Source organism: Mus musculus, chromosome 18 (assembly GCF_000001635.26).
Source record: "Mus musculus strain C57BL/6J chromosome 18, GRCm38.p6 C57BL/6J".
Classification (NCBI taxonomy): Eukaryota; Metazoa; Chordata; class Mammalia; order Rodentia; family Muridae; genus Mus; species Mus musculus.
Window position 1 is genome coordinate 80152929 of NC_000084.6, and position 20762 is coordinate 80173690.

Here is a 20762-nt window from a genome sequence, read left to right on the forward strand (position 1 = left end):
AAACTTGGTCACCAGCAATATCCCAGTTGTTGAATCCAAAATCAGACTTTAGTCGTCATCATGTTGGACCTGTCTTTCGTCTGTAATCACTATGGAAACTCCCTTCCTAAAGCCTGTACACTCACAAAACTTGCTGTTCGGTCCTCCCTAGCCCCTCTGCTCCCAAGGTTTCCTCCATGGTGAATGTCAGCGTTCTTCATCATTCAGCGTGTAGTCACTGCCCCCTCCTCCTGGGCCTGTTACCGTGCTAGATATTGGAAGTCCATACCTTTCCTTTTTTTGGCATATCCTTCTGTTAAGCTCAACTAAAAGCCTCGGTAGTCCGTTTGAGAGTCCTTATCTTACCAAGTACAATGAGACAGACCTATGACCCCAATACCTGAGAGGCTGAGGAAGGAGGATTACAGGTCAAAAACAACCTTATCTCAGAAAAAAAAAAAAAAAAGGTGAGGGGGCAAGGCTCCAGGTATGATCGGTCAGATTGCATCATACCCTTCTCGTCTCCATCTTCAAAGAAAGAAAAGGACTAGAAGAAGCCATCAGAAAACAGGAGAAAGGCCAGGGCCACCTTTTGAAATTAAGAAATGCAAGAGAAGTTAAACCTTGGACATCGGTCACATGTCAGTACAAAGGAATGTAAAATTTTCTGCCAATGGAAAGAAAACAGTCTCAAGGGACCCTTAGGCAAACTCTTCTTAGTGTCTGGAGGAAAAGAAGGTTAACAGATCTGACCTAAAAGTCTGAAACTCACACCAGGTTTTACTTGCACAGTAAAATGCTGGGCCTCACTCTTAGTACCAGCATGTAAGGGCTTGGGTTTTTATATGAATTCAGAAAGACACAGTTTAAAGCCCTGGCTCATGAGACATTAGTACGTATTTGGGGGAGGGGACCTTGCATTCAGTTTCCCTACTTTAACTTCTGGGGATGTGTGGTTCCTTATAGTTTTCCAGAATTTGCAGGTGGCCAAGGTAGAGTGGCTTTTGATAAGAGGTAGCATACGCTCTGTGGTGACAGTCCTGTCACGTGTAGACCTTGATCACCTGGGGTGAAAGTTGGCATGTTCTAACAGGGAAACATAAAAGCAAACAGGTTCTTTGCAACTGTAAAGGCTCTAGCTTAGGAACAAGGAAATGCTTCGATCCATCCTGAAAATAAGCATTAAGTAAAACATATTCACACCCATGAAAGGAGCAGAACGGAGGAAATCTACCTGGAGGTATGGAAACCACTCTTGGTGCTGAGCCCGACCATGTCTTGCATTTGTAGACTTCGGTTTGATTATACTGTGGAGCACGATATAAACTCAACTGTGTTTTTAAACTTTTCCCACCAACACTGACTGTCTCAGGGTTTCTGTGAAGAGATACCATGAACAAGACAACTCATAAAACATTTCATTGGGGCTGGCTTATAGTTTCAGAGGTTCTGTCCATTATCATCATGGTGGGAACCATGGCAGGTTCCAGGCAGTAAAGGTGCTGGAGAAGGAGCTGAGAGTTCTACATCTTGGTTGGAAGGGAGCCAGCAGGAGACTCTGGATCATACTGGCCAGACTTAAGCATTTCTATTAGACCTGAAAGCCCCACCTCACATCAACACACTTTCTCTAACAAGGCTACACCTTCTCCAATAGCACCACATCTACTAATAGTACCACTACCCCTGGGCTAAGCATATTCAAACTACCACATTCCACTCCTGACTACCATAGGCTCATTTAAACACATAAGTCTATGAGGTCCATGCCTAGCCATAGCACAATGCAAAATACATTTAGCCTAACTTAAAAAAATCCCCATAGTCTATCACAGTCTCACCAATGTCTAAAAGTCCAAAGTCTTTTCTGAGATTCATGTAATCTCTTAACTGTAATCCCCTATAAAATCAAAATCAAAAAACAGATTACATGCCTCCAACATCACACATTTCCAACATCATAGAATATACATTACTATTCCACAGTGTCATAGTGAGGAAATATTGGACCAAAGCAAGACCAAAGCCAGCTGGGCAAACTCCAAATTCTGCATCTCCATGTCCAATGTCAAAGCAGTTTTCACATCTCCAATGCCTTTCTGCTTTGTCCACTTCAGCACAATTCTTTCTCTTTGGCTGTTTCCACTTCCTGTTAACAGCTTTCCTCAGCAGGTATCCCACAGCTCTGACTTCTCAAACATCTTGGGGTCTCCAAGGCAACTTCAACTTTATATCTTCTTTTTCCAATGTCTAGAATTCACACATGATCTTCCGGGCACCTCCAAAAGGCTTAGGCCACATCTCCAGCTCTGCCCTCTGTAGCACCCCAGGGTCTGTTTGACTCCACTCCATTGATGCTGTTGTTCTTGGTGGGTATTCCATGGTACTGGCATCTCCAACATGCCAAGGTTTTTCACTGCAACTAGGCTTCACCAATGGCCTCTCATATGCTCTCTTCATGGTGCCAAGCATCAACTTCTTTGCATGACCACTTCAGTCCTAGGCCATCAACTGTAACTGAGGCTGCACCTTCACCAATGACCTTCCATGACCTCTCACAGTGCCAAGCCTCAGCTGCTCTTCATGACCCCTTCATGCCTTCAAAACCAGTACCACCCGGGTGACTCTTACACATTACCAAGTCCAGCAGCATCGTGAGGTACAACTTTGGTTATCTCTGGAACACAGCTTCTGTGTGCTCTCAGAAAACACTTCCCAGAAGATTTTACCTCAGTGATGCTGGTCTCTTATTAATCACCACTAATTTCTTAGCTCCAGCTAACCAACTATTCCAGTAATCTTTTCTACTCTTGACTCTAAAGCCAGAGCCACATGGACAAAGCTGTTGAGTTCTGTTGCTTGCTGGGGTTGGAACAGGCCCCCCTTGTTCTATTATATCCTCCACTGCCTAAGCTTGACTCCTCTGGAATTTGCTTTGTAGACCAGGCTGACTTTGAACTCAGAGATCTGCATGCCTCTGTCTCCTAAATTCCGGGATTAAAGGTATGTACCACCATGCCTGGACCTAAACCTTTTTTACCTGGAACTTGCTCTGTACTAGTCTGTTCTTGAACTGAACGATCTGCTTACCTTTGTCTCCGAAGATTAAATGTGTATATGCCTCCGCCTAAATTTTTCATGGCCACTATGCCTCAAGATCCAGATCAAAACCTGTGTCTTCCCATGTCAAGATCCATATCAAAAGCCTGTGTCTTCCAGCCTCAAAATCTGGATTACAGATGTGCCATCTATTTCTGAATTATAGTTCATTTCAGATTAAAATCCAAATGAAAACAGTAACCAGGTAATAATAGCTTACATGATGTAACTATTATTTGTTCACCTGGAAATACATAAATAATTAGTTTAGGTGGGTGGGATCTTGCCCCAAAATCACCACTCCCTTAATCTGTTTATCACCTCAAACACAGGATTTAGCTCCATTGCACTTTCTGGTGCACCTTTAATACTTGAACCAAACATTTTGTATTTTTTTCTTTTTAAGCTCATTATATTTGATCAAAATGCTCTTCATGAAAGTAAACCAGAGGACAAAATCTATGCTGGGTGTTTCTGAGACTTCCATTGTCAATGCAATTCATCTGAGTCTCTTCTTCTTAGCCTCAGACAGACTCTTCAGACAAGAGCAAAAAGCAGAAGCATTCTTCACCAAAAACATAAAAAAGACCTCCAGAGTTCAAATCACCCTCAGCATCAATGTCTCCCATAGTCCTACTAGAATGGCCCGTTAAGTCCCACTTAAAGCATTCCATGGCTTTCCAAATTCAAAGTCCCCAAATCCACATTCCACCCAACAAAAACGTTGTGAGGCCTATCACAGAAACACCCCACTCCTGGTACCAACTTCTGTCTCAGGGTTTCCATTGCTGTAAAGAGACACCATGACTGAGGCAACTCTTATAAAGGAAAGCATTTAATTGTGTCTAGCTTACAGTTTCAGAAGTTCAATTCATTATCATTATGGTAAGCATGGCAAGGTCCAAGCAGACAAGATGCTGGAGAAGAAACCAAGAGTTCTACATCTTGATTGGAAGGCAGCCAGCAGGAGACTCTGGATCATACTGGCCAGACTTAAACATACATATGAGATCTCAAAGCCCCACCTCCACAGTGACACACTTCCTCTAACAAGGCTACCCCTCCTCCAATAAGGCCACACCTCCTATTAGTGTCACTTCTCACATGCCAAGCATATTCAAACTACCACACTGACTTAATGTACAACCAATTTTTCTTCACTGCGACAACTACTTTCATGTGATTTGTTCATGATGTGTATTTGACACCACCTTGTACCACTTATGTCTTGGGAGTGCCAAAGATTGACTAATTGGGAGCCTACCTTCCTACTCAAATCTATAGTGAATGATGCCTATGCCTATACTCTTGGGACCCCTGAGGAGATTTGTTGCTCAGGAGTTTAGTTGGTATCATAATTTATGTAAAGCTGATTGACATATGACCTTCTAAAGAACATCTTCCTCTATCTGTAGGAAATTTCTTTAGGCCGGCTCCAACTTTTCTGACAGATGGGTGCAGCTCACTACAGAGTGGGAACAAGCAGAACTGAGAAACACTCTTTGCTTCCAGAGGATTCCAAAGTGATGTTCTAAAAATAGAGGAACTGGGAAACCAGGGTGTTTTCTTTCTTTTTCTAGTCTCTTTTTAACAGTCTTACAGATATTTTGGTGGTGGTGGTGGTGGTGGTTTTTGATTTGTTTGGAAAAAACAAAACAACATTTCTGGTCACGAAGAAATGCAGGGCAATTTCTAGCCAATAGCCAAGCAATTTTGCAGTGGATGCCAACCCTAGTGTCCCCAAATCCAGTTCAATTTTGACACCGTCATCGGGGGTGATCCAGTCCCACTTATAGTTAATCCTTGTCAGTCACTTCATGCCTACTTGGTAGGGTTCAGCTTCCCATCGCTGTTTACATCTCTCCTCCTTGTGTTGGAATGACTTGGAATGGTGGTGCTAAGAACTCTGGGAAACATGCCAACTGGTTTATTTAAAGGAAATTACAGAGCATTGGTGAACACCAGTGAGAAGAGGTGCCCAGGAATATAGAAAGGGCAAAGCCATTTGCTTTCGGGAAGAACGTGAGAGTCCAAGAACATCCAAATTTCTACCATCAAGCTGCTCCCTGAACCCAGTCTTTAGTGATGCCTCTTCTTCTGGAGGTGCCATCAGGTAGGTGTGATGGGTGAAATCAACGGCCACCGGCAACACCCTCAACCTTGAGCTTTTGGATCCTCCTGGAGGCTGGGGACTGAGGGGTTGAAAGTCATAATTCTAACCCTGATTTAGTCCCCTCTGAATCTACCAGGAGACTGCTAGAGTCAGCCAGCTTATTAGCATAACAAAAAGATACCTGGCACTTTGGAGATCCCTTCTCTGTCAGTGTGATAGAGTACCACCCACCTGCCACCTTATTTTATTACTCTCTGCTCTGACTATTTAAATGTTGTTCTTCTAAGAGTTGCCTTCAACAGGGGGTGGGGGCAGGTGCGAGGAAACCAGGAAAGGGGATAATATTTGAAATGTAAATAAAGAAAATATACAATAAAAAAAAAGAATTGCTTTGGTCATGGTATCTGTTTACAGCAGTAAAACCCTAACTAACACAGCATATATATATATATATATATATATATATATATATATATATATATATATATATATATATATATATATATATAATTGTGAACTAATCAATGTTTTAAGTCATTGGTGAATTCAAAATTTGAATGGACTCCTGGGAACTGGTAGAACTTGGAAAAAATGGATCTAGATGGAGATCAATGAGGCATGTCTTTGGAGAGTTTATTTTATCCCTGGGGCCTTCCTATTATATCTTTCTTCTTCTTGGCTACCATTAGGTGAGAAATTCCACACCATGATACCCTCTCTGTCACCATCCTCTGCCTTACCTTTACCCAGAAACAATACAGCCACCTACTCTTGACTGAAACATTTGAAAATAGAATCACTGCAATCCTTCTGTTTTAAAATGTTTCAAGTATTTGTTATAGCAGGAAAAGTCTGGCTCATATATCACCCTTGATCAAATTACACCACTTGGGGCTGGAGAGATGGCTCAGCAGTTAAGAGCACTGACTGTTCTTCCACAGGTTCTGAGTTCAATTCCTGCAACCACAGGGTGACTCACAACCATCTGTAATGGGATCCAATGCCCTCTTCTGGTGTGTCTGAAGACAGCTACAGTGTACTCATCATATATATAAAATAAATAAAATATTTTTTAAAAAAATTACACCACTTAGAAAAATGAGCACAGGATTAAGATTGTAAGAAACTGGACTGGTGAGATAGCTCATCAGGTAAGAGCACTGACTGCTCTTCCAAAGGTCCTGAGTTCAAATCCCAGCAACCACATGGTGGCTCACAACCATCCGCAATGAGATCCGATGCCCTCTTCTGGTGTGTCTGAAGACAGCTACAATGTACCTACCTATAACAATAAATAAGTCTTTAAAAATATATATTGTAAAAAACTAGGGTATCTAAGGAGAAGGACTTTTCCTGGAAGAGGCAGGGTCCAGACCCAAATAACTCATAAAGGTTAAGGGTTGCTCCCCCATATTCTCTCAAGCTTGATGTACCAAAGAAGTTAGCCATGGCCACTTGCATTTGACAACAGATTCAAAGCATCCTAGGACAGAAAAGCTTACAGAGGAAGAAGGAAGGTCCCAACAGTACCGTGGTCAGAGGCTACACTTAAATGTGTACAGCTGACACTCAGGCAACAAAGCCCACAGCATGAACCCCACTGCAGTCAGAAATTGATGTGTATGATGTTTTCAATGAACAGGAGTACTGGCATGGTGGTGGATTAGAACGCTACTCTGCGTGGGTCTGAGAAATAAGAAGAGTCAAAAAGGGAGGCTACGTTGAGTAGAAGAGAGAAGTACGAGGGGTTAAGAAAGGTGTAGGGGTTTTGTTGTTTTGGGTTTTTAGATTTTTTTTTCAGTGTCTGCTTTTGTTTTTCTATTTTTCTTTTTAGTCTCGGTGTCTATATGTGCTTTTTCTTTAGCTTGCTCTCTTCTGTTTGTTTTGTCCTATTCCATCTCCTCTCCGTTGTTTTATCTTATTTTATTTTAATTTACTGTATTATTGTTCTAGATGTCTGTTTGATAGAGTCTAATGAGACAGCGATGGTGCGGATTCCAATGGGAAGGGAGTTGAGGATCTCGGAGGAGTTGGGGGAGGGGAAACCGCAATCAAAATATATTGTACAAACAAGTTATTTTCAATTAAAGAAAACGAGAAAATGAAAAAAGGGGTGCTTGGATAGGTTAGAAGAAGGGACAGAAAGGACATTCGGCGTTTAGTGTGATCTCATTCCGTGATAAACAGATCTGTAGTGTCTCTGAAGTAAATGGGCCTCCCCAGCCTATAAACCACGGAGCGAATTGGAGCCAGCAGCATCTCCTGGTGCTCAGGAAGAGATACTTGTACCATAAATGAAGCCCAGTCCCTGACAATGTGCCCTTTAATGACCCAGTCAGTGCTCAGCCCCCATCAATCAATAAGACCTGCTGCGCTGTGAACACACAGGAAATGACCACAGACCTCTGCTGGCTGCAGTGCAAACCCAGGAGCACTCAAATGCATTCGAGAGCGGAGGGGGCAAAGCCAGCCCTGAGGTCTACACTCAGATAGACAGGAGAAACCCAAGCCCTGCCTGCCAATCTCAGCAGACCACCCCACGGGAGTATCTCCGTGTGTGTGTGTGTGTGTGTGTGTGTGTGTGTGTGTGTGTGTGTGTGTGTGTGTGCGTGTGTGTGTGTGTGTGTGTGTATGGTGAGTGTGCATGTGTGTGTATGTAGTGTATGTATATATGTAGTGTGTGTTTGTGTTTTGTGTGTGTGTGTGTGTGTGTGTGTGTGTGTAGGGTTTGTGCCTATATGAGTGTAAGGGGGGTTGTGTCTCTGTGTGTGTGTGTGTGTGTGTGTGTGTGTGTGTGTGTGTGTGTAGGGTTTGTGTCTGTGTGAGTGTGTGTGTGTGTGTGTGTGTGTCTGTGTGAGTGTCTGTGTGTGTGTGTCTGTGTGTGTGTGTAGGGTTTGTGTCTGTGTGTGTGTGTGTGTGTGTGTGTAGGGTTTGTGTCTGTGTGAGTATGTGTGTGTGTGTGTGTGTGTGTAGGGTTTGTGTCTGTGTCTGTGTGTGTGTGTGTGTGTGTGTGTGTGTAGGGTTTGTGTCTGTGTGTGTGTGTGTGTGTGTGTGTGTGTGTGTGTAGGGTTTGTGCCTATATGACTGTAAGGGGGGGTTGTGTCTCTGTGTGTGTGTGTGTGTGTGTGTGTGTGTGTGTGTGTGTGAGTGTGTGTGTGTAGGGTTTGTGTCTTTGTGTGTGTGTGTGTGTGTGTGTGTGTGTGTGTGTGTGTGTGTGTGTGTCCCATGTGTATGCAGGTACCTGCAGAGGTCAGAATAAGTTTTCAGATCCCCTAGACCTGGAGTTACCGGCAGCAGTGGGTGACGTGTACTCACCTGATGTGGGTACTGGAACCTGATCTTGGGCCATCTGGAAAACCAGGAATTTTTTTTTTTGGAGCATCTCTCTTGTTCCTTTTCATCCTTCCATGGCCTCTGCATCAGCTCCTGCTTTCTGACCTGCTTGAGTTCCAGTCCTGACTTCCTTGGTGATGAACAGCAATGTAGAAGTGTAAGCTGAACAAACCCTTTCCTTCCCAACTTGCTTCTTGGTCATGATGTTTGTGCAGGAATAGAAACCCTGATTAAGACAATGCTCTTTTCTCTTGTTCCTCATATTTTTACCTCCTTCCCTTTTTTCATTTTCTCTAACCTAGCTCCTGTTTTCTTGTTCCCCATCCCTGTCCCCTTCTGTATTTCATTGCTATTATTGATATTTTTACCTTTACTGATTCTTTTCACAGTTTATCCTATATTTTTTTATCCTTTTTGAGGCCTGGTCTTCATGTAGTCAGTCTGGCCTTGAGATCACAGTGTAGCCAATAATGACTTCAGAAGTGTAGCTTTAGAGACCACCATCGGCTGGGTTGTGGATCCATGTCTAGCCCTTACAAGACACGAGATGGAAACTCCAGTGCTGGAGGAAGAAGTGGTACAGGGGCAGAAGGTGGCAGAGGACTTCAGGGAGAAGGAAGAGGAGGGGAAGGAAGAGGGCAGGGGGAAGGAGAAAAGAAAGAAGAAACTTGTGAAGTGCTCCAACAAGGAGTCAAATAAACAGATGAAAGAAAAAGAACTCAGTCCGAGATGCGGATGAAAGACTCGATAACTGGTGTGAGAAAATTAGCAATAAAAGGTGAATAAAAATAAACTAAGTAATTACAATAAACCAGTAAAATAAATTCTAATAAACTAAAGTTATAGAAAACATACAGTGCTGGATGGTGGTGGCACACACCCTTAATCCCAGCACTCACAAGACAGAGGCAGTTGAAGCTCTGAGCTTGAGGCCAGTCTGGTCTACAGAGTGAGTTTCAGGACAGCCAAGGCTACATAGAGAAACCCTGTCTCAAAGAAAGGGGGGGTGGGAGGAGAGAGAGAGAGAGAGAGAGAGAGAGAGAGAGAGAGAGAGAGAGAACGAACTACAGAATGATACCGTAGCAGAAAGTTCCCCAAGTCTAGGAAAAGAATTCTATGAGATTTTTACATATGAGATATTTATATGCACAGATAGACAGGACACTGTGCACTTCATATTGTACTTATAACGACCACAGTGCAGAGTGAGTTGAAGAGAAGCAAGAGATGGAAAGGACAAGTGCCAAGTTACTTATAAAAGACGATTTCTAGTTGCCGCCGCATCCTCTGCTGGTCGTCATGGCTGCCTACGAACTGGTGCTGATTCGGCATGGCATGACGAAAGCACATGGAACATGGAAAGCGGCTTCAGCAGCTGGTACGACGCCGCCGCAGACCTGAGCCCGGAGGGCCACGAGGAGGCGAAGCGCGATGGACAGACGTTGTAAGATGCTGGCTATGAATTTGACATCTGCTTCATCTCTGCGCAGAAGAGAACAATCCGGACGCCCTGGACAGTCCTGGATGCCATTGATCAGATGTATTTGCCAATGGTCAGGACTTGGCACCTCAATGAGCGACAGTATGGGGGTCTACCGGGTCTCACTAAAGAAAACTGCTGGTAAGCATGGTGAGGCCCGGGTAAAGACCTGAAGACTATCTTTCGATGTTCCACCGCCTCCCATGGAGCCTGATCACCTCTTCTACAGCAACATCATCAAGGATCGCAGGTATGCAGACCTTACTGAGGACCAGCTACCCTCCTGTGAGAGCCTGAAGGACACTATTGCCAGAGCACTGCCCTTCTGGGATGAAGAAACTGTCCCCCAGATCAAAGAAGGGGAAAAGGGCCCTGATTGCCGCCCATGGCAACAGCCTTCGTGGCATCGTTAAGCACCTGGAGGGTCTCTCTGAAGACGCCATCACGGAGCTGAACCTGCCCACGGACATTCCCATCGTCTATGAACTGGACAAGCCCGTCAAGCCCATGCAGTTCCTGGGAGATGAGGAGACCACGCGTAAAGCCATGGAAGATGTGGCTGCTCAGGGCAAGATGAAGAAGTGACGCAAGGAGGCAGACTCCTAACCTGAAACCCTCCCTGCCTGTTCCTGCCTCCTGCACCTTCCCCAGCACTCACCACACTGACTATGTCTTTAGGATCTTAAGTTTAAGTTGAAGCTGCAGATGGGAACCTGTGGCTCCCATTTTCATTGTAGTGTTTTATCCCCTGCACCCACTCCCTTGGTAGAATCTAATCAGAATAACACTTCTGGGGGTGCAGGTTCTCGAACCACATCCGGGGACAGCTCCCTGTGCCAGGAGAGTTGAGAGATAGCAATTATAGTATTTCTTAGTTCTTTGTTTACTAAGGGTCTGCTTAGGAAGAAGTCAGGGAGGAACTGTGCTGTGGAGAAGCTGCCAATGAGGAGAAGCTGCGCTCCAGTTTTGTCCCTGGAACCTGTCCTGCACTCTTCGCGAAATTAGGGAACTGGGGGCATAGTCATTGCAGTGCAGAGTGAAAGTAACCTCGTGGCGATCTTAACCCTTTCTCTCTGACCCTAAAGGACCTGCTGGCCCTAGAAAGTTGGGATCAATCTTGTCAAGTTTATGTGTTACATCCACTTATATAAAAGGAAAATATATATATATATATATATATATATATATATATATATATATATATATATATATATATCAGCACACAAAAGCAACTCTGAGGTTGCTAGTGGCCATTGAAACAGTCCTGTGTGGTCACCAGAAAATAAGCCATTCCTCATATCAGTGGGATAAACTCCTTGTACCTCTTGCTGTGTTTGGATCCCTTGCTTTGTTTTGTAGAGGTGAAGTGCCCCTCCATCATGTCTAAGGTTTTGTCTTCACTGTCTGAATCATGACCCAGCTGCTTGACCCTACCATGTGGGTTCAGAACTCGTTTGGGTATAACAACTAAGTCTCTTTCCAGATCAGTATAATAAAGGAGTGATGTGAAGGGGGGGGGACGATTTCTACCACAGTAACAGCAGAGCTCTCAACAGAAATCCCAACATTTAAGAAAGAGAGGTTGCAGAGATTCCAAGCTTGGAAGAGAACCTGCCCAGCAGAATTAATATACCTAGCAAAGGTATCCTTTACAGTCACAGAAGAGCTAAAGATCACCCAAGATAAGCATAAACTAAAGCAATCTACAACCACTAAGCCAACATCTCTGCGATACTTCGATGAATACCATGAACAGAAAAGGAAGAGATACGCGACTGTGAGAGCTTAGGAAGGAAGAAACCCCCCTAGTAGAATAGATATAAAACTGAGACTTAGGAAAGTTTTGGGATGGGAGGTGGCTCAGCAGTTAAGAGCAGTGACTGCTCTTCCAGAGGTCCTGAGTTCAATTCATTCCCAGCAACCACATGGTGACTTACAACCATCTGTAATGGGATCCGATGTCCTCTTCTGGTGTGTCTGAGGACAGCTACAGTGTGCTCATATACTAAATAATAAAAATAAGTAAATTTTTTCTTTTGGTTTTTCAAGACAGGGTTTCTCTGTGTAGCCCTGGCTGTCCTGGAACTCACTCTGTAGACCAGGCTGGCCTCAAACTCAGAAATCTGTCTGCCTCTGCCTCCTACATGCTGGGATTAAGAGCATGGGCCACCACTGCCCAGCTACGAGGAGGAGGAGGAGGAGGAGGAGGAGGAGGAGGAGGAGGAGGAGGAGGAGGAGGAGGAAGAAGAAGAAGAAGAAGAAGAAGAAGAAGAAGAAGAAGAAGAAGAAGAAGAAGAAGAAGAAGAAGAAGAAGAAGAAGAAGGGCTAGAAAGACGGATCAGTGGTTAAGAGCACTTTGTACTCTTCTAGAAGATCTGAATTCAGTTCCCAGAACCCACATCAGGGGGCTGTAACTCCAGCTCCAGGAGATCTGACACCCTCCTTTGGCCTATTCAGGCACCTGCACACATCTGGCAAACACAGTGAGGTATACATACAGATCTACATTTAAAAAATGTATAGTTGTACATTTTCAAAAAGAATAAGAAAAGCTAGTAAACAAATACTTGAGGATAGAATAATACATTTGTGTGTGCTTTATAACTCATGTTATAAATGTGATCTACCACTGAGCCATATCCCCGGCCAGAATAATATGTCTCTGAAGGATCGGTGGGTCACTGGAGAAGTCAGGAACATGCTTAATTGTTATGTTCAGATCAAGTGAAAACGCAACGTCCAAGAACCTTTGGGATGCATTGACGACACCTAAGAAGGAAGCTCACAGCTGGGCGTGCCTACATTAAAAACTGAGAAAAATCTCAAACAAATAAGTGGATGGTGTATCTCAAGGTGTAACAAAGGCAAAAATAAGCCAAATTCAAGTTTCTTACATGGAAATAATAAAGGCCAATAATAAATAATAAATTAATAACATAGAAGCAAAAAAAGAAATAATATTAAGGATCAATAAGGCAAAAAAATTGGTTCTTTTAAAGATAACTAAGATCATTATGTCTTTATCCAAAAGAAATAAAATACTAAAATTAATAATTTTAGAGTCAGGAGGAAGCATATAACAGAAATATCTAAATTTAGAGAATCACTGGGGACATTTTAAATCCCATATTTCAGTAAATTGAAATGTCTGGAAGTAGATAAATTTCAAGATATATCCGGTCTACCAAAGTTGAACCAAGACCTATTTTTAAAATCCATGTATATCAATAATAAGCAATGCATTAAAAGCAGTAATTAGAGATCTCCTGAAAATAAAAAGCTCAGAGCCAAAGAAGTCAGTGATGACGTCTACCAAACTTTTAATGAAGAACTGAGAGGCAGGGGCAGGTCTCTGTGAATTCAAGGCCAACCTGGTCTTTGTAGTGAGTTCCAGGACAATCCAGGCTACATAGACTGAGTCTCAAAAACAAGAAGAGGAGGAGGGAGGGAGAGAGAGAGAGAGAGAGAGAGAGAGAGAGAGAGAGAGAGAGAGAGAGAGAGAGGTTGAGTAGAAGGAGAAGGAGATGAGGAGGAAGACAGAGGAGAAGAAGATGGAGAGAGAGAGAAGAAGAGGAGGAGGAAGAGAAAGTAGTAGCAGTAGTAGTAGTAGCAGTAGCAGCAGTAGCCGTAGTAGCAGTAGCAGTAGTAGAGGAATGATATTTAGGAACACATTAAGATCAAGTCCAGGGGGCTGGTGAGATGGCTCAGCGGTTAAGAGCACTGACCGTCTTCAGTGAGATCAATTCCCAGCAGCCACATGGTGGCTCACAACCATCTGTACAGCTATAGTGTACTCCTATACATAAAATAAATAAATAGATCTTTAAAAATCTCGGGTCATTTAAAAAAAAAAAAAGATCAAGACCAGGGTTGTCTCATGCTGGAAATAAAAAACTGTTCTGCTAATATCTTGTCTGTGCAGCTAATATTAAGCCACCTGGCCACAATGCCTGTGTTACACAGACTTTTGTATGTCCAGGAACAGGCAGCACTGAGCACCAAGAGCTATGGGGATATCGGCTTCTATGCTTCTAGTGACAAACAGGTTACAACAGTGACTGCCTAGATATCTCATGGTGACAGAGTGCAAAGATGATGGGGTCTGTGACGGTGAGCTACGGCATGCACTAGTGGCATGAAAGGTGCGATGCATGTACACACACACACACACACACACACACACACACACACACACGATGGTTATGGTGAGAATGGGACGGTGACTGCCTGGGATATGGCAGGGATAAGTAGGGTGCAGCGAGGACCATCATGTTGCCATGGTGATGGGTGAAGATGCTAAGACAGCAGCTCAGAGTTCCTTATGTTCTACTCTCTGCTCCTGGTCCACATCAAACTCTGTGTAACTCTTCGCGCTTACTGCTAGACATCCACTACTGGAGATAACAGACCTTTGGAAGTAATGTGTTATATACAGTGAGCCCTGAAATATTGAGTTTTTACGAGGTGTGCAGTTACGTGGAAGACAAGTGATGGGGACACGCTTGCAGATCCTGAACTCACTAGAGTGACCACAAACGTATCAGAGCAGCATTGTAGTAATTAACAGTGAATCCTTCCATTTATTGACATTCCTCTAGGCTGTGAACACCATTACGTATAGTCTGTGTTTGTGTGCATAAATGTTGATAAAATTGGTTTATTAATAATAGATTTAGGTATACTTTGAAGTATACTCAAGTGATTAAAAACACATTTTATATGTTCATTTTTGTACCTAACTTTTTTTTCCGAGACAGGGTTTCTCTGTATAGCCCCGGCTGTCCTGGAACTCACTCTGTAGACCAGGCTGGCCTCGAACTCAGAAATCTGCCTGCCTCTGCCTGCCACTGCCTGCCTCTGCCTCCCAAGTGCTGGGATTAAAGACGTGCACCACCACCACTGCCCAGCTTGTAACTGACTTTTAATTGTTTGTTTGTTTGTTGTATTTCTAAGCTACGTGAGGTTTATTTTCCTCTAAATTGTAACACATGTGAAAACAAGAAAAAACGTTAAGTGGAGGGAAGCTATACATGTGTGTTGTTTTAAGGATCACATCTGAATGTGTGGGCGTGTGTGCTTCTGTGTTTCAGTATTTGAGGGACTGACCTAGACAGCATTTGCCATTTTTCTCTTGTTTCTCACTGTCCTAGTAGCAGGGAATGGTACCCCATTTTGCTTTTTATTTATATACATTTACTGATGTTGGACATCGTATACTTACTGTTCATTCACATAAATCTGTGGAGAGTATTTTGGATAATTCTACTTTTCCTTTAGTTTTATTTTACGTGCATGGGTGTTTTGCCTGCATGTATGTCTATGCACTACATGTATGCCAGTGTTCACAGAGGCCGGAGAAGGGCACCAGGACCCCTAGAACTTAAGTCAGAGAGTGTGTGGGGTGCTTGGAATTGAACCTGGGTCCTCTGCAAGAGCAGCCAGTGCTCTTAACCACTGATACATTTCTCTGGCCCTCGACATGTTTTGAAAAACAGAGTTTCACTATGTGACTCAAGCTGGCTCTAAACTTGAGACCTTCCTGCCTCAGGTTTCCACCCACTAGGATTACAAATTCACACCATCGCCCCGCCTCTCTACTCCTTCCCAACCTGTGCTGTGCTCTTGGTGAGTTGTAAGTATCTCTTCTAGATTCTGCATACAAAGCATTTATTAATATACTGTTTAAGAATATGTGATCATGGGGCTGGTGAGATGGCTCAGTGGGTAAGAGCACCCGACTGCTCTTCTAAAGGTCCGAAGTTCAAATCCCAGCAACCACATGGTGGCTCACAACCACCTGTAATGAGATCTGACGTGCCACGTCTGGAGACAGCTACAGTGTACTTACATATAATAAATAAATAAATAAATCTTTAAAAAAAAAAAAGAATATGTGATCATCTTTTAACTATTTTCTGCATTATCTTTTGTTTGTGTAGTGCTAGGATCTGACCTGGCGTCCTCAAACACACTGGATAAGCACACTGCCACCAACACTTCTAATCTCTTTCCTTTCAAGAAAATCTTGACAATGTCTTTTGAATGAACTAATTAGTAATTTATTATTAAGTTCAAAGCTTTTAATTTTATAAAATCAAGTTTCTTCTGATATTCATGCTTTGGTATTAGATGTAGGAATGTAAAAGTACAAAGAAACAGACGGCGATGTACTGGCTAGTCTTTGTATCAACTTGACACAGGCCAGAGTCATTTTAGAAGAGGGCACCTCAGCTGTGGAAATGTCCACATCCCCAGTGAGACACTTCCTCCAGCAAGGCCACACCTCCTAATCCCCCTCACACACACACACACACACACACACACGCACACACACACACACACACCAGAGGGGGACCAAAGAGTCCAATGCCTGAGAATATGAGGTATATCTTCTTCAAACCACAGTCCTAAACAGGCTCTGTAACACGCTATCCGCCTGTCATTTTCTACTTTACAGTCATTAATAACACATTAGCATGTTACTACTTTTGTTGATTTTGTGTATTTCTGCATCTCATACAGTTTGGTGTTCTTGCTACCACAGCAGTTTGTTTTATGTGCTCGGAACGGGACTGGGGATGGAAGCCTCAAGTACAGGCTGCTGACTAAGAAGACCAAGTGAAACCGGAAGAGCGATCTAAGCCGGCAAAGAGAAAGCACAACACCGGAGAAATGAGAAAATGCAAGGCAGCGTGACTTCTCCAAAAGACTGTGACTCAACCACTGATCTCAAAGACACGGAAATGGGCAAAATCCTGGGTGAAGATCTCAGAAGTTTACTAGCAAAACTGATCAATGATCTCATAAAGAGTACAAGCAAGCGGATAAACAAAGTACAGAAGCGCCGGACTCAGGAAGGAAACGCTGCGGCATGAAGGAGTCACCAAAATGGATGAGAAGATCGGTGATGTGGACGAAAATAGAAAAGTTCGACAAGGAGATGAAGATTCTGAAGGCATCCCACAGGGAAAAGCGCCGCCAATGCCTCAGCCAAGCCAAAGGAGAAGCCTCGGGGATAGAGGGGCACAAAGGGGAGACCCGGGGAACACTTGCAGCTGGAGGGAGTGCTGGGGGTGGCTCAGAACTTAGCGCTTGCTGCTCTTGCGGAAGAGTCTGGTTCTTTCTAGCACCCACGCCACAGCTCAGAACCACAAGGGAGTCCAGTTCCAGGGGATCTGATGCCCCCTTCTGGCCTTCTCAGGTACCGCACACATACATGTCTGGTACACAGACATAAATGAGGGAGGGAGGGGGAGCGGGACGGGAGGCAGACGAAGACACCCGTACACACTTAAAAATAGTTTTAAAATTAAGATTAAGATTTTTAAAGAAAAATAATGATTTTTAAAAGAAACATTGTCTTAGGGTTTCTAGGACTGTGAAGGGACATCCTGACCACAGCAACTCTTATAAACTGAAACATGTCATTGGGGGCTGGCTCACAGCTCAGAGGTTTAGTCCATCCTGGTCCTAGCGCGGAGCAGCACAGCAGGCAGGCAGACATGGTGCTGGGGAAGAAGCAGGGCAGGCAGCAGGAAGAGAGAGAGAGAACTTTAACTACTTGTCCTGGCTTAAACCTCAAAGCCAACTCCTAGTGACAGCCTTCCTACAACCACACCTCCTAATAGTGCCACTCCCTATGAGCCTATGGGGGCCATTTTCGTTCAAACCACCACAATCATTTACACTTAGGCATGACGACAAAAAAAAAAAAAAGTTTACAACACCAAGAACTAGGGATTCAATCAAGAAACCAAACCTAACAACCCATAAAGCAGCCCAAGGAGGTGAAATGTTAAGTAAAGGCATAGACAACCTGGACAGGAACCTCAGCAATGAGTCAGGCATAAGGAATTGGCCTAATAAGGGAATAGGCCACGGTGGCTAGCTTTAGGAATGTGGAAGTAGAAGGGAATCTAGTGGTTTAGCAAGAAAGAAGGGAGCTGGGAGGGCAAGGCCTGCAGGTACCATATTTGCCATGCTAGGGCCTGCTAGAGCCCTTCAAAGCGTGCTTAATGCTCTTGCAAAGGACCCAAGTTTTGTTCCCAGCACCCACGGCAAGTGGCTTATGATGAAATATAACTGCAGCTCTAGAGGATCTGATACCCTCTTCTGATTTCCATGAATACCCACATACAAGTCACAAACACACACACACACACACACACACACACACACACACACGTGAAGAGAGAGGGCTGGCGATGTAGCTCACAAACACACACACACACACACACACACACACACACACACATGAAGAGAGAGGGCTGGCGATGTAGCTCGCTTTCTAGAGCAGTTGCCCAGCAGACACAGTTTGATGTCCAGCATCACATAAGCCAGCTTGGTGGTGCACATCTGTAACCCCAGCACTCAGGAAGTAGACGCGGGATGAGAGGGTTCTAGTTATGCAGGACTAGAGACCCCATAGCCAAAGGAAATCTAAGCATGGCAGCACCGCTTGAGAGGCAGAGGCAGGAGAATCACCCACAAGTTCAAGGACAACTTGGCATACATATTGATTTCCAGGCCAGCCAGGACTACATAGAAAGATCCTGTCTCATAAGACAAAAAAAAAAAAAACAAAAAAACAATAAAAGGGGGCTGGAGAGATGGCTCAGTGGGTAAGAGTGCTGACTGCTCTTCCAAAGGTCCTGAGTTCAAATCCCAGCAACCACATGGTTGCTTACATCCATCTGTAATAAGATCTGATGCCCTCTTCCTGTGCAACAGAAGACAGCTATAGTGTACTTAGGTATAATAATAAATGAAACTTTGGGCTGGAGCGAGAGAGACTGAGAGACTCCAGAGCGAGCAAGGTTGACTCGGAACGAGCAGAGGTCCTAAAAATCCAATTCCCAACAACCACATGAAGGCTCACAACCATCTGTAAAACTACAGTGTACTCACATAAATAAATAAATAGATAAATAAATAGATAAATAAATAAATAAATCTTTTTTAAAAAACAAAAAAAGGAAGCCATAGGGCCACAACATACTTAAAATACGATGATGTTTGTGTATACTTGGGCCAGGGAGGGGCACTATTAGAAGTGTAGCCTGGAGTATGTGTGTTACTGTGGGCATGGGCTTAAGACCCTCATCCTAGCTGCCTGGAAACCAGTCTTCTCCTAGCAGCCTTCAGATGAAGATGTAGAACTCTCAGCTCCTCCTGCACCATACCTGCCTGGGTGCTGCCATGTTCCTGCCTTGATGATAATGGACTGAACCTCTGAACCTATAAGCCAGCCCCAATTAAAGGTTGTTCCTATAAGAGTTGCCTTGGTAATAGTGTCTGTTCACAACAGTAAAACCCTAGCTAACACAAATACTAAAACCTGTAAGATAAAAAAAAATTTTTTTTTTACTGGAAAACTACTCCTTAGGAATGGAAATATGGGTCCAGCCTGAATGTCTGCCATCAGATGGATGGATAAAGAAAATATGATGCATAATTACAGAAGAAATGTATTCAGGTATAAAGAACAAAATTATGATACTTGCAAAAAAAAATCAGAGAACAGTATGTTAAACAGAGAAAGGCAAACTCCAATGATCTAATACCATATTTCCACTCAGGTGAGGAAGGTGGATTTAAATTTACTGCCCCCAACACACACACAGTATGCAAGTAAAAGGGGGATTTTTTGGAGAGGAGGACTACAGGGAGGGACGAGGAGAAAGGGAGAGGAAGAAAATTGGGCAGGTCAGGAAGCTGATGGGGGGGTTAGGAAAAGGGGGCAGAAAGGCAACTGGGGCAGGGCAGGAAGGGGGGACAGGAGGACAACTGGAACAGGGGCAGGAAGCAATCCAGGGACAAATAAGAACAAAGTGTGATGGTACGTCCATGTACTGTCATGATGAAACCCATGTCTTTGTATGCTAGCTAATAAGATTAGTGAAAAAAAAAATTAAGGGTCCAGTAAGATGGTTGAGTGGGTAAAGGAGCTGGCCCCACCAGCCTAGTGTTAAGGCCTAGGTAACTAACTGTTCACCTGGCTAGCCTGCCGTTTTGTGCTGTTAATAAGGAAACTTGCTCATATGTTATTTCTGCCGTTACTAAGAGACCTCCTCCTGTTCAAGGTGATTACATATTCTGTTGTGTTCTGTGCCCTTGGAAACCAATCACAACAGAAGTCAGCTAGAGCTGCGTTGTATAGTTAGCTACAACAAGCTTGGACCTGAACCAACCACCAGCAGCACTTACTACACCTGGGTGTGAGTTTTTTTGGGGTATTTGCTTTTATAAGCTGCCCCCTGGGAGGGACCCCAACATTAGAGAGACACCTCCACCAGTATGAGAAACTATTTGGAATAAGACTTCAATTTTGATTAGGGGGTCGAGTAAAAGTTTAAGTCCCCAAAACCTCCCTGACATACTACTTGGCAGAAAGAGACATGTATGTGGGTAACTGACATCCTGATTAGCAAGTTAAGACATGAATGTTAGACAAGGCAAGTCACCTGCCACAGTCGAATTCCCCAACCAATGGGAGTGGGATAAAGGTCAACAAAGACTTGCTCATAAGGAAACCCCCTATCCCTAAACCCTGATTGATGGGAAAGCCCTATAGCATCTTGGCTCAGCATCCCAACTCCCAAATCTGGTCTGTGCCCTCGTTGATATGTCCTGGGGCGTATGCTCTACAAACTATCTCTGTCTAAATGAGGTTGGTGTTTGTGTGGTTTGTAAAGTGACTCTGGACCCTGGCACCTGGTAATCCAAGGTTGGTTTTGAGAACCCACCTCCACCTAAAGG

At 43.8% G+C, this 20762-nt stretch overlaps 1 long non-coding RNA gene and 1 pseudogene across 1 annotated transcript; one reads left to right on the top strand and one right to left on the bottom strand.

Moving 5' to 3' along the window:
* Positions 1–4990: 4990 nt before the first annotated feature.
* On the bottom strand, positions 4991–8571 carry Gm41787. Its single transcript, XR_877597.1, has 2 exons — positions 8507–8571; positions 4991–5270 (listed from the first exon to the last, which is right to left on the bottom strand). It is a non-coding gene; the product is annotated as a predicted gene, 41787 (long non-coding RNA).
* Positions 9824–10586, top strand: Gm7447 (predicted gene 7447; annotated as a pseudogene).